Source organism: Oryx dammah, unplaced genomic scaffold (assembly GCF_014754425.2).
Source record: "Oryx dammah isolate SB20612 unplaced genomic scaffold, SCBI_Odam_1.1 HiC_scaffold_28, whole genome shotgun sequence".
In the NCBI taxonomy this organism is placed as follows: domain Eukaryota; kingdom Metazoa; phylum Chordata; class Mammalia; order Artiodactyla; family Bovidae; genus Oryx; species Oryx dammah.
In genome coordinates, this window is record NW_024070212.1 from 45,489,190 (window position 1) to 45,504,742 (window position 15,553).

Sequence of the window (15,553 nt, forward strand, 5' to 3'; positions counted from 1 at the left end):
TATAATGATTGGATTTTCCTTATAGGACTGTTGGAAACACTAAGTGATAGGATGTGTAGGTTTTGTAGAATAGGATCTGAATTATGGCAAGTGTTTCCTAAATATTATTGTTGTGATTCCATATTTAAATGGTAGAAAGGGTTTTATAAGCCAGGTCTTGCTGATAGGAAGAACATCTTACAAATTAGGGAGTGAGATGAAAGCAGTTCTCTAATTAAATAAACATAAATTCTCTGAAACTTCCTATAATGCTGTTAAAGATACCTCTAGCTACTGCAGCTTAAGGTTTTTCTGTTTTATCATTTCATATCATTTCACCATGTTATATAGACCCTTCCTACTTTAATTATGTTCCCTGGACTAGCAGTACCAATATCACCCAGGGGCTTGTTAGACATGTAGAATTTCAGGATCCACAGAAATCCTACTAAATTAGAATCTGAATTTTAATAAAAACCCTATATGATTTTTATGCATAATAAAGCTTGAGAAGTACTGACATAGACTATACTGCAGTCTCCTTATTTAAAAAAATGAGAATAATCAAAGTACCTATCTCATAGGTTTGCTATGAGATTAAATGTGCTAATCTATGTACAGCATGTTGAACAGTGTCTAACAGAGCAAATGCTAAATACGTCTTCATATATATGGAGTGTTGAGAAAAATGGTATGGCGTTTATTGCTCTCTTTCAAATGGTCACAGAAAACACAAGCCAAATATTGTGTTCAGTTTTGAAGTGAAATGAAATGAAGTTGCTCAGTTGTGTCTGACTTTGTGGCTCCATGGACTATACCTGCCAAGCTCCTCTGTCCATGGGATTTTCCAGGCAAGAATAGTGGAGTGGGTTGCCATTCCTTTCTCCAAGGTATCATAATTTATATAAACATTGAAAAACCACAATATATTCAAAAGAGAGTGATCAGAGTGTTGAGGAGAACAAAACTCTGTTACTAGGAGAATGGTTAGTGAAACTGGGACTAGTTAGGCTAGAGAAGAACATACCTGTGGGAGAGAATAACTGCCTTTAACTGCCTTTAGAAGATTCAGATTTATCTTTGTGACTCCAGATGGTAAAATAAGAACATATGCATAGAAATGATAGAGAGAGATCTGATTCAAAATAAGGAACAGATCTAATTTCCTTAGAGTCAGATCTGCTCAAAGTGGGATGGAGTTTCTTGCCAGAGAGTGGGTTCTCTACATTGTGATGTCTATACAGAGACTGATGTTCATTTTTCTGGGACAGCAACAGAGATTCACACAAGGGGTGGTTTCTGAGGTGACTTCCAAATCTAACATACCTGGTTTTATGAACACTATCACTGAAGAGGCACTTAGCCTTCATCAAAATTTTAGAAACTTCCAACACTTTTGGTGTTTAGGAAAGTTACAGCAATTGACTTTGACAATCTGTTATGTAGCTAAATTCCTGTACATTCTTTCTTTCTTTCTAAATAGTTCCTTGTCCTTCTTTTTCACATTTCAAAAGCAAGAGAAAAGGACAGTAAATTTAAGTCTTTCTATAACCAGTGTGCAAACTGTCTTCCACTAAGTCGAACCTCTTAAATGAAGAAATGATAATCTACTTAACTCTCAAAGGAGAATATAGCTACAGCATCTCCCTTTAGTCTTCTAGGCATTTTCTTCTTGAAATTATGGTACACTGAATAGGACTTCCTTTGCCAAAGGCATAGGAAATTTGTATGCAAGGATTACATATTTCTACAGTAAGAATTTAGAAGGAGTATTCTAAGATCCTGGACCTACTTGAAACAATCTGTTTTAAAACCAATGTAAACAAATGTTAGAATTGGAAGTTCCCTGATCAACTAAGTAAGACGTTCAAAACCCATCAAGGCTCATTGCATCACCATATTATTGTATCACTGCTTTCACCAAAAGGAGTAAACACTAGAAAAATCCCAGGCACCAAGGCAAGACCATAGAGATAATACAAGTTGGACTAGCTCAAATGATAAAATCAAATTCCTTAATCTAACCTATACTAGGGTGAAGAACTATAACAGAATGATTGACTAGTTTTTCACAAGCAACAATTCGTCTTGAGAAGCGGTAAAGGGCAAAATGGGATGTTAAATGAAAACTTACTGGCAATCCACCATATGCCAGATATTCATGCACACTTTTTCACTTAAGTCTCACACTAAGAGGAAGGCTAAGGTATTCTCATTTTCTAGATGAGGCTAAGAGAGGTTGAGCTACTTACTCAGTCACACAACTAATTAATGGCTGAACTGATATTTTATATTCTATGCTTTGATTTCCAAAGTAGCTACACTTTGCTAATTAGACCCAGAATGATGGAATTTACTTTATTTCTGAGATTCATCAGCAAACAGAAAGGTAGAATCTCTTCTAAGAAAGTGCTCACTGTCAATTACTTCAATAACTTGACAGACAGTGTTCCAGGTACATAATGACAAACATGAAATTTTTGAGTGAGAAGAAGGCAGTTTTTTATTTTATTTATTTTATTTTTTTATTTTAGAAGGCAGTTTTTTAAATGCATATGTGTCTCAGAGCATTTTCAATGCTTCCAGTCAGACTTACCCTTACAGATTTACCTTTACTCTTTGAAGCAATACAGAAAGGGAAGGCAATTTGAAGACTACATTTTGCAGAGGAAACCAGCTAACCAACATCTGTGTACTCTTTATGCGGGGCAAAGTGTGTGGGACAGGGGTTCAAGATTCCGAGATTACAATGTTGGAATGATTACCATTTCTTGTCAGCAGAAGGCAAAGGAATTGAGATTGGCTCTGATAGAAGTGTCAATAGTTAAAACTATAATCACAACCTCAGGAGAGATCAATGCCTACTGTACAAGAGGATTTAAAAATCCAATAAATAAAGCTAAATAGAGCTACTGTATGGAACGGTGGCATAAAGCCATGGTTTACTGGCAACATGGAACATCATTGCATAATATGTTGTATCAGGCATTGTGAAGCCCAGCCTGCGATAGCCAGAGAGAGGTTGTTAAGTGATTGACCAAGTTATATGATTTACAGGTGTTTTTGTGTACCCTTTCACTGGTCGGTAACTTATTCAGGAGGTGGCAAAGGCTGAAACCCAGATTGGCAATTATGTTACTGATTTTGAGTTTGGAAAGAAGCAAGGAAGGGGGTCAAAACATGGTCTGGAATCCACAGGTGGCTTCCAATTTGTCTATAAGGAGGGAGTTGAAAGGAAAGCTCAGAAGACATCTTAAATCACATTTGTGTAATCATATTTAATAGACAGGTGGCGCATTGTAGAATTTATTTAAAGCGAGGCTCTATGTGTGCTTCTGTGTGTGTATTTCCTCAAAAACACACAGGCATTATTGAAAATGATGGCATGTAGTCATTCTGGGCTCTAGCTGGCATGCAAGAAATAACAACGGCAGAGCTGTTGTCTTCTTCGTTGCCTCAAAAGAGGAAGAAATGAGTTTCTGTTGTTAAAGCCACGCCTGTTGTCACAATTTGTTTCTTTCTCTTCCTTTCTCTTTCTTTTTTCTTTGCTGCCTGTTATATAAAGCTACGTTTTAATTTTAAAAAAGCAAAATAAAATAGAGTTATTTTAGGACAAAATATTAAATATGAGAGTGATTTGGAGCTCTGAGTTTGTTTTTAAAATTAAATAGAGAGTCAGCGTGTGGTTATTGTAAATAGGCGAAGCTTTAGCTCTCCCTACAGGCTTTTGTTACAGTAGCTGTCTAAAAGCAAGTGAAGATCAGAGCTGAAAATCATCCCGAAGTATTCATCAAAGAGAGTGATTTCCTTTGTGCAAGACAAAGTCACCAGCTGTTACCTGGGTCGGCAGCGAGATCGTGCAAATTCCTGCTGCCAATGACACTTCATCACATTAGTGAGACTACTGAATTTTTCTTTCTTTCTTTCTATTTTTTTATTTTTTAGTGGTTCTCAGCTTTTTGATGGAAAAAAGAGTTGGAGAGTAATAATAAAAATAACAACCATAACAACAACAGAACAATTACAGAAAAGGCAGGCAGAAAAGCCGATTGGGCCTTTCAGGGTGTCACATTCTTTCTGGAGCATGGCTTTGGAGACCAAGGTTTGCACTAGAGCTGCTGGTTCTGGATTTGCACTCAATATTAACGCCAGATGGGAACAATTGTCTATTAGCATAAGCCCTGGTTAAAAAACAAACAGGCAGTAAAATTTCTTAATACCAAAAAATAAAAACCAGTTTATAAATATACTTTAGGTCATACCCCCAAACCCAAAGGGGAAATAACCCTACATGTTATTTAGTGTTGCACCAAATCAGTTACCACCATCATCATTAATAATCAATAATTATTATTGTAGTAGACTCTCCTTTATTCATTAACTACTGTTAGCTATACATTCTGCTGAATTATATTATTTAGTCCTCACAATGCTGCAAACATGGAGGTGTGCTTATTCTTTTTCATGGAGAAACAAACCGATTTAGAAGGTAGACTTGGCCAAGGTCACCCAGCTAACCCACTGTAATTCAGTTCAATTCAGTTGCTCGGTTGTGTCTGACTCTTTGAGACCCCATGGACTGCAGCACAACAGGCTTCCCTGTCCATCACCAACTCCCAGTGCTTGCTCAAACTCATGTTCATCGAGTTGGTGATGCCATCTACCCATTTCATCCTCAGTCACCCCCTTCCCCTCTTGCCTTCAATCTTTCTCAGCATCAGGGTCTTTTCCAATGAGTCAGTTCTTTGCATCCAAAGACAAAATCATTGGCCAAAGTATTGGAGCTTCAGCTTCCACATCAGTCCTTCCAGTGAATATTCAGAACTGAATTCCTTTAGGATTGACTGGTTTGATCTCCTTGCAGGCCAGACCGGGCTCAAACCCAGGACTGTCTGACTATAGAACCAAGACAACTCTGCTCTACTGGGCTGTTTGTTGCCTTTGTTAACCAGAATGTTATACTGCATTGGTTTTGTTTTTAAAGGCAATACTTCTAGATATGGCCTAACAGCAACAATCCATTCAAACAATATTATTACTTTTTAACAAGCACACTTAGTATTTATGACATGCTAGAAATGGGCAATGGAGAAGGCAATGGCAACCCACTCCAGTGTTCTTGCCTGGAGAATCCCAGGGATGGGGGAGCCTGGTGGGCTGCCGTCTATGGGGTCACACAGAGTCAGACACGACTGAAGTGATTTAACAGCAGCAGCCGCAGCAGAAACGGGCAAAGTATTTAACGGACACATAAAAATTGTTAAAAGGAATCTGGCAAGGAGAACGTTAAGATGTAGGGCCAGAGAATATGGGTGAATTAGATAAAGAAAGAAGTCTAAAGAAGGTGAAGTGAAGTTGGTTATTGAATCACACAGGCTGTCCTGGCTAACAAGCCCACTGAGTAAGCCAAGAAAAACAAAAGATATCATTATACAGGAGTGGATATGGGGTTAGATTGAAATGATGAATAACAGGAAAGAGACAAGGATGGATTTTTTTCAGCTTTTTAAGAGTTAGAAATTAGGGAGAGGACCCAACATTCCAGCATTCACTTGTCTCATAAACATTGCTTGAGTGCCAGGGATAAAATTAGTAAATGTTTCATGCCTCCTGGTGCTAAAGATTGAGGAAGGAAAACAGACCTATAAGCAATAAAATGTCATGAGCATTCGGATAGAATTTGTGCAAGACACAGTGTAGCCAAGAGGAAAGAGTAGTTAAAATTCTGGAGAAGAGAATGTGAATTGAGGTTTCATAAAAGAGGAAACAATTTAATAGATTCTTGAAAGATAAAGAAAATTTTGCCAAGTGAACTGGGATAGTGAGGGTGGGCGGGGAGAGAAAAATATTTAGGGGAAGAAACAAGACATGTGAGATCATAAAGACATGAGTCCTTGGGGAATCTGTGAGTAGTTTTGAATGGTTGGAAGAAGTTTTAGGATTCAAGGGGCCTGCGCAGAAATGTAAGCCTACAGAAGTAAGCAAGGTCATAGGGGTTTCATATGGGGAGGTAAGAAGTTTGGACCCTATTCTCCTGGTACTGAGTAGTCACAAAGAATACGATAACAGTGCTAAGTGCTCAGTCATGTCCAACTCTTTGCGACCCCATGGACTGTAGCCCACCAGGATCCTCTGCCCATGGGATTTTCCAGGCAAGAATACTGAAGTGGGTTGCCATTTCCTCCTCCAGGGGATCTTCCCGACCCAGGGATCAAAAGAATGAAAGATATTAATTTTTTAGAAACTACTCTTGTAGCTGTGTGATAGGTAAATAGGGGGCTAAAGCTGGAGGCAGGGAGACAAGGCAATGGATGGATAATCAATGGTTGCAACAGGGAGAGAAACAAGTGGATTCATGCAAGAGACAGAGCAAACAGGGTCTACGCCTGATGAGACGCTGGAAGGGACTGCACTGCATTCTGAAAGAGAACAATGGATTTTGGAACTGTGCATGAAAGAATGACCCTGCTGCTGCCCTGTGGAAAAATACCTGGGTAATTTTACACACATGCTATTTTTCAACCTCTGCGCTCTCAGCGGTTAATACAGCTCTTGACTTAAAATATTCCTATTTCTTCAAATCTGTCATGTCGTAAAACCAGAATTTTAATGCTTAAACCGACTTTAGCAGTTCTGTAGTTCTAAGCAGTCCCTTTCTCCTCACTGTGCCATCAGATAGATAAATAATTGAAAGACAGAATAGTGAATTTGAAGCAGGGCTGTGACTAGAACCAGACAACACCTAGGCCATTGCATTCAATGCTCCTTAACCAAGGACAATTTTGGGTTCAATTCCAGGAAAGATTATGTCTATTCAGATAATTTTTATCTTTCCACTTTACCTATGCTGCCAGAAAATGTACATCCAAACTTACTATTCAAGTATTGTAATTTGCTCAACTCAAATGACTTAAAGCCCCTCTTCTTCCTTCTTCTATGAGAAGAGCTTTGTTCTGTTTTAGCCCTGAATACCCTATCTTGTTTTACATTTTAAACTGCCCTCATGTCAGCCTTTACGTCCTTTCGGATACTGGTGAGAATGTATACATATAAACAGATTTATCAACAATTAGTTTCCTTCTAAGCAGGGATACAACTCTGTAATTCCTATCAATGATCAATGTTGGAATCATTATGAGATTTTTGTAAACTTGGAATATAAAAATTTCAGGGGACTTTTCCATTTTTTAGAAAATGTCTATTTAGGATAAAGAATTGGAAGCATCCTTGGAATTTTGGACGTAAAAGATGTCTCAGTGCTGTGTTTGCCTTTGTTTGAAACACCACCAGGCAAGCCTCTTCATACTAATGGCACTTGCTTCATATTTTGTTATCCCAGCTTCTGTAGTCTCCCGCAGAGCCTTTACTTAAAGATTACTTTGATAATTCAGTCATGCTTCCTTCTCTCCACCTCCAGTTCAAATATTTTTACTTGGATTAAATTAAAAAATCAGAGGAAAGTGTGTGAAAGCATATAAATCTAGTCTTTAAATTATACAAACTTAAAAAGGTCTAATAACACAAGTAGAGGAAAAGCATAGGGATTCTAGCTAGAACGAAGGCAAAGGGAAATCTTTCTTACCACGATGGGATAAATATGTATCTTCTCTGCTGGAGGCACACGGGAACTTTCTTGTAATATATTAGTTATATGGCCAAGTTCTACAGTTAAGATTGCGACATGTCTGTGTGCTAAGTTGCTTCAGTCATGTCTGACTCTTTACCACCCCATGGACTGTAGCCCTCCAAGCGCCTCTGGCCTTGGGATTCTCCAGGAAAGAATACTGGAGTGGGCTGCCATGTGCTCTTGCAGAGGGGATCTTCCCAACCCAGGGATAGAACTCCTGTCTCCGACATCTGCTGCATTGGCTGTGGGTTCTTTATCACTAATACTACCTGGGATGCCCTAAGATTGGTAAGCTGTCTCTTTGTTGGCAGATGGGGTGGGTGGGTGGGAAGTGAGTTCCATTGCAGGTTTAACAAGGTATACATTAGAAGGGACGGGCTATTTCAGTGAATGTCATCAAAACGGTGTATGAAGAAACAGGCCTATGACACCCACAGAAAATATAGAATGAATGAACAGCTTTATAAATGATATCATAAGGTGAGAGTTTTTAATATACCAACAGTCAGGACCTGGGGTCTAACATGCCTGGGTGTATTTATGGTGGCAATGGAAAGGGATGTTTGAAATTAGAACGAATTCTGGGACATAAGATGATCGTAACCATAATAAATATTAGTAGATTTTTGAAGTACAATGAATAACTGGAAATTGAGTTCACTGTCTGGCATGCTTACTGTTTGAGTGGTAGTATGGGTGAGTCACTTAGTCATGATCGACTCTGCGACCCCATGGACTGTGAACTTTAAATTAAGTGGAAAGTTTAACTTCACACCTTTAGTACTTTTTCAACTTTTTCTGACTATGAAGAATAGCACGAAAGACTTTTAATTTTAACCACTCACTACACACACACATACATACGTGTACAAAAGTGAAACAGAAGTTTCAGGAAAAAAATACTCTTATAAAATGTAATATATTTGGATTCTTTTTTATTCTATGCTTTTACATTCTATCATTTTTATTGGGATCCTGGTGTGAGTCTCTAAACAGATTCCAAGACCCACTAATGGGCTGCCACTAGCAGTTTGAAAACCACTGCTTAAGATGACTACTGTAAAATCAGTAAACTCGACTTAAACCAAAGGATCCATTGATCTGGAAGGTAGAAAACTAAACAGAAGTAGGATGACTTCAATGGATTCATATGAAAGCAGAAGCAAAGAAATGTTCGATGTTGAGAAATTGCAGAGAATAAATTCTTAGTGGGAGATTTATTAGCTTTATGGTCCAAGAACCATCACTCTTAGAGTCAGTATTCTACTTGGTGGTAGAAAACCCAGGGAGAGGAGAAATACAATGTTATTTTTCTAATAAGACATTGAATCTCTATTAATATGATTTTCTCTTGCAATTATAATCTGTTGTAAGCCAGCACTGCAGGGACAGAGTAAAATTCTCTCTTGTGCAATGCCTGGCATCCTGTTGGCAGCCAGCATATGTTTATTATCGGTAATAACAATAATAACACTAATAATGATAACGGTGATTAGAATCTTTTGCAGTCACATCCAAGGCTAGGATTATAAGTACTCTTTTTCTTTAGTTTCTGTTTTTACTCCCCATGGTTTATACTTCTTCCAATCTTGAAAATACACTCCCTACTCCCCTTCTGATTGAGTCTATTTGGCAAACGTTAATGTTTCTGTGTGTTTTTCTTCCTCATGGACCCCCAAACTAAATACCTTTGCATTTATCTCCTTGTTCGCCTTACCAGAATCACCGATGAGGTCAACATAGCTTGGGAAGGGAGATTTAATTGTTAACTATTGCTTCAGAAGCCATGGAGAGAGCACAGACTCATGCAGACTATCATTTTATAGACATATTTATGTACATATGTATGTTTCTATAACAACAGCACACTTCACCTTAATTTTCCCAAATTCTCAGTGATGAGTTTAATTTTAAAATTAACAAATAGAAGCAAACTCCAAAAGGTTTTTTTTTTTCTTTTTAAATCAGTGTGTGCTTTCTTACCAGACTCTATCAAATTTTGTAATTTCAAATTGAGGCTCTAACTCTACAGTGATGTAAATATAAGTGAGACTGAGAGAAGTAACTACCTACCAGCTGGAGGGCAGGGATGCCCAAGGATGATTGTGACAGCAGGACAGGGGAGGGAACCATGGCGATAAGGTGAGAGAGAGTCATGGGAAGCAGAAGACAGGAGGCAGATTCCAATGTAGCCACAGTGATAGGGAGATGATTCAAGTCTAACCCAGGGAGAAGGTAGAGAATAGAAGTGGACAAGAATGGGCTCTGGTAATGTGAAGGGGAATTACATGTAGGGAGAAAAGAAAAGAGAAAGAGGAGAAAAGGGGCTTTCTAGCCTTGCCAGTCTAGAGAGGAATTTTAAGCTGACATCATCTTTCATAACCGGAGCACTGAATTAACAAATATTTACTTGCTTTAATTCAACTTTTTTTCCTCTTGCATTAATCATACCTATAAAACAATTTCCATTTCCTTACCTAAGTAAATATGTCTTTAAGAAATTTCTCACAGTCTAGCATTAGGCTCAATGCTGCCATGTGCTGCCAAGTAGTACTGAAAAATAAAACATTCTTAATTATTTTTATTAACTATGGCTTCACCTCTTAGTTGGTATCACATTCAATTGAGAGTCAGTTATTGATGGAAGGAACATACTTCTTATTTATACTTGTATAACCTGGGAGTTATGATTCAAGCCACTACATGAGTTGGAGGCAGTTAGGACAACATGGTTCCCATATTGCCTTGATCGCTGGTTAGTTATAGTACTTTCAACTGTTCCCTCATTTGAACAATGAAAGTAATAATATGTGCCTTATAGGGTTACTTTGGGGATTAAAATGCAATAGTGAATGAAAAGCACTTAATACAACTTAGCACCTTTTAAAGGGCTAGCAAAATGCTATCGTTATTATATATTCCTTAGAAGATTGTGATGTTGTTCAGTCACCAGATCGTGTCTGACTCTTCAAGACCCCAGTGGATTGCAGCATTCCAGGCTTCTTTGTCCCTCACCATCTCCCAGAGTTTGGCCAAGTTCATCTCCATTGCATCAGTGATGCCATCCAACCATCTGTCGCCCTCTTCTCCTTCTGCCTTCAATCTTTTGCAGCATCAGGATCTTTTCAAATGAGTCTGCTCTTCACATCAGGCAGCCAAGTATTGGAACTTGAGCTTTAGCATCAGTCCTTCCAATGATTATTCAGGATTGATTTCCTGGGGTTCATGTTTATATAGAAAAATGCAGGTAGGAGATTATGATTAATTTTACTATTTTTGTCAAGTAGCATCATATACGTGTGCATGTCATGGACCTGTCTCAGGTACCCAATAAAGAGGGTTGAAGGGGATACAGGAAGAGAGCATTCACTGATCACAGGCAGCATCTACATCCTCTGCTTTCTTAGACCTGTGGATATGAAAAGCAGTGTTAAACACCGTGACATCTACAGCTCTTTATGTTAAATAAACCAAGGCCTCCCATAAGTTAAAATGATTTTCTTATGCAGAATGACACAGGGTTATCCAGTTTGCCAGAGAAGTGCAACTGAGATTCTTCTATAAGGGGAAAGTGCAGGTAGTCTGTGTTTAAAGCGGCAAGTACCACGTCAAGAAAATAAAAGCCCCTCTCAGTTCAGTCAATGCATTTGCTTAGGCCCTAACAAACTAAGAATGGAGGTTAATTGACAAAATGATACTTGTCTAACGCTGTCCTGGGTGTTGCGCTCAGGTGGATGTGTGAGACAGGGATCCTGCTGTGCTGACAAGGATGATTACTGTAACTGACTTGTCGCCCTCAAGGGTGCATAGCTTCTAGAAGGTTTTCACCCCGGAATCTCGCTGTTGTGCTAGAGCCTATCCAAGGAGTGTTGTAAAACCAGAAAGCCAAAGGACAGCATAGTTTACACTTAATTTAAGTGTGTTGAGGCAACGCCACAGATTGACACTGGCCCATTAAATGCTGTGGTGGAAATTCTGCTTTTTTTTGCAACTTATACAAAACTTATTGAGCGCTTAGCCATGTTCAAGGCAGCGTGTTAAGAACTCTATAGACTCTGTATCTCTTTCTATTCCCACAGTGATTCATTGAGGTAGATATCAACCTCCTACAGATACAAACAGAGAAACTGAGGCATCCCAGCAATGTCATTACCCTGCACTTTCAGTTTTCCAAAGCATTTAATATCAATATATTAATCCAACATCTCTTTGTCATGGAAGGTTGAGTCATCTACTGACAAAACAATGGTCATATACTGTGACACAGCTCAGAAAGCAGAAAATGATTTCTTAAACTTGTTTTGATTGTGTGTGTGTGTGTGTGTGTGTGTGTGTGTATGACATCCCTGGTGGCTCAGATGGTAAAGAATCTACCTGCAATGCAGGAGACCTAGGTTCAATCCCTGGTTCGGGAAGATTCCCTGGAGAAGGGAATGGCAACCTGCTTCAGTCTTCTTGCCTGGGAATTCTATGGACAGCGGTGCCTGGAGGGCTACAGTCGATGGGGTCACAAAGAGTTGGACATGACTAACAGGGACTAACACTTTCACTTCACACACACACATCACACATTGGGACTACAGGGGAAGGAACTGTGTGGGCTTTCAAGTTGAAGAGGATGGGGAATTCCAAACTTTTGTTTTCTGAACTCTTGAGAGTACAATCAACATTCACGGGAAATATCAACACACTTGATATGGAGCTTGGAGGAGATGGTAGGCTTGCTGTCTGAATTCTGACAGTTTGAATGAGAAGAGCAAACCAAATAGCAAGTTACACATGAACATGCACACTGAAGTGACACACATTACCTTTCATAAATATATCTTCCCATTTGCAGATCAACCCTGGAACATCCTTATTCGGAAAAGTTTGGGTCCTACGGAAAACAGGGAAGGATTGTGATTGTTTCAAAGCCAATAGGACTGTGAGCTATGCCTTAAGCTAAACATAATAACAAAAACTCTTTCTAAGTGGGAACTAGTTCTATTTTCCTGGTCATCAGAGCAAGACTCTTAAAACCAAAATATCTCATAAGTGCCTTCTAATGGATTTATTGCTTTATTTATTCTGCTTAGAGGAAGTTGTGGAGAAGGCAATGGCCCCCACTCCAGTACTCTTGCCTGGAAAATCCATGGACGGAGGAGCCTGGTGGGCTGCAGTCCATGGGGTCGCTGAGAGTCGGACACAACTGAGCGACTTCCCTTTCACTTTTCACTTTCATGCATTGGAGAAGGAAATGGCAACCCACTCCAGTGTTCTTGCCTGGAGAATCCCAGGGACGGGGAAGCCTGGTGGGCTGCCGTCTATGGGGTCGCATAGAGTCGGACATGACTGAAGTGACTTAGCAGCAGTAGCAAAGGAATTTGGGGGCAATTTGAATTTGCATCATTAAAATATTTTTGAAAGTGTGCTGGCATTTCAATTGCTACAACATGTGGGCAGTGATCATCCATCCATATGCTAGACACACAAGCCATCGTGCACATTCCAACAGGTTGTCGCATGTACGAATACATCTGCCTCTATTAATATGCCTGCTTTCCTCCAAAGCTCACTTGTGGTTATTTCAAGCTCTTTCACCCAGTCATTTCTAGATTCTATTTTCAGTCACATAAAATATAACTAAATCTTCTAATCAGTATATGGATATTTATTCTGCAATATGTGAACCGTGAACTCCCTGATGTTCAAGCTGGTTTTAGAAAAGGCAGAGGAACCAGAGATCAAATTGCCAACATCCACTGGATCATGGAAAAAGCAAGAGAGTTCCAGAAAACCATCTATTTCTGCTTTATTGACTATGCCAAAGCCTTTGACTGTGTGGATCACAAGAAACTGTGGAAAATTCTGAAAGAGATGGGAATACCAGACCACCTAACCTGCCTCTTGAGAAATCTGTGTGCAAGTTAGGAAGCAACAGTTAGAACTGGACATGGAACAATAGACTGGTTCCAAATAGGAAAAGGAGTACGTCAAGGCTGTATATTGTCACCCTGCTTATTTAACTTATATGCAGAGTACATCATGAGAAACACTGGCCTGGAAGAAACACAAGCTGGAATCAAGATTTCCGAAGAAATATCGATAACCTCAGATATGCAGATGACACCACCCTCATGGCAGAAAGTGAAGAGGAGCTAAAAAGGCTCTTGATGAAAGTGAAAGAGGAGAGTGAAAATGTTGGCTTAAAGCTCAACATTCAGAAAATGAAGATCATGGCATCCGGTCCCATCACTTCATGGGAAATAGATGGAGAAACAGTGGAAACAGTGTCAGACTTTATTTTTGGGGGCTCCAAAATCACTGCAGATGGTGACTGCAACCATGAAATTAAAAGACACTTCCTCCTTGGAAGAAAAGTTATGACCAACCTAGATAGTATATTCAAAAGCAGAGACATTACTTTGCTGACTAAGTTTGGTCTAGTCAAGGCTATGGTTTTTCCTGTGGTCATGTATGGATGTGAGAGTCGGACTGTGAAGAAAGCTGAGCACCAAAGAATTGATGTGTTTGAACTGTGGTGTTGGAGAAGACTCTTGAGAGTCCCTTGGACTGCAAGGAGATCCAACCAATCCATTCTGAAGGAGATCAACCTGGGGATTTCTTTGGAAGGAATGATGCTAAAGCTGAAACTCCAGTACTTTGGCCACCTCCTGCGAAGAGTTGACTCATTGGAAAAGACTGATGCTGGGAGGGATTGGGGGCAGGAGGAGAAGGGGAGGACAGAGGATGAGATGGCTGGATGGCATCACGGACTTGATGGACGTGAATATGAGTGAACTCCGGGAGATGGTGATGGACAGGGAGGCCTGGCGTGCTGCCATTTATGGGGTCGCAAAGAGTCGGACACGACTGAGCAAATGAACTGAACTGAACTGAACTGAACTGATTCCTCTGTTAAGTCAACACCTTTTTTTTTTTTCCTCTCATTTGTTCAACACACCAACCCTGAACTCAACGTTTCTTTGTACAACTGGATATGTCTCCCCCAGTGTTCACTCTCCTCAGGTACCCTTTTAAGAATCATTTTCTAAGTTCTCTTTAGACAAACTAATAGGTTCCCCCATACAAAGGACTATTAGGGACACAGGAAAAAAGCAAATGCATACAAATATGCATTAAACAGTAACTGGTGAAAAGAGGATTGAGAATGGTGATGGCAGTTTCACTGTCTCTTAATTTAAATATGAGTCTTATGCTGTATATATTATCTTATGCTGTATATATTGTTCATATTTTGCTGTATATATTGTTCATATTTTAATATAAAATCCTTGGAGTATATATTAAGAGTTACACTCTTTTTCACTAAGTCTTCATCACTGAATAGTGGAGACAGTAATCAGCTACTTTATCCTCAGGTCTTGGGAACAACCAAGGAGTAAAACAATATTTAATGGAAAATCTACCACCAAATCCCTAAGAAGTTTAACAGTCAAGGAAGACTTTTTGTTCAGGGCTGCAGCAGTAAGAGAGAGAGACCAGAATATAATCTGAACTCAGCTCTGCTGAAACAAAAAGGTGGGAGAGATTTACGAGTTAGGGTGAGGGTCATCATAGGCCTCTGTTTCCTTATTGGCTTTATCAAATGAAATAATAAACTTTCTTGTATCTTATGACAGGAGGTCATTTCACAACCTGGAGAAAGACACCCCCAAAAGTTAGGCTCCTTCCCTACCATAGAAACTGGGAAAGAATGGAGCTGTTTTCCTTGATACTTTTCAAAGAGATGGCTCCCAGGTCCTTAAAAAACACATTTTTGTTTTGTAAGATTGGGAAGAATCTTTTTAAAAGATTTATGTCTCCAAGGAGTAGAGAAAGAATTTCCAGGGACAAGTTTCCTAGAGCAAATGTTCTAAGGAAAGCAACACCAAGGCCTAGAATCTAGAAGCCTGTCTCAAGTTTAGTCACCCTGAGGAACACTGTGTCCCTGGGATCAGGTGT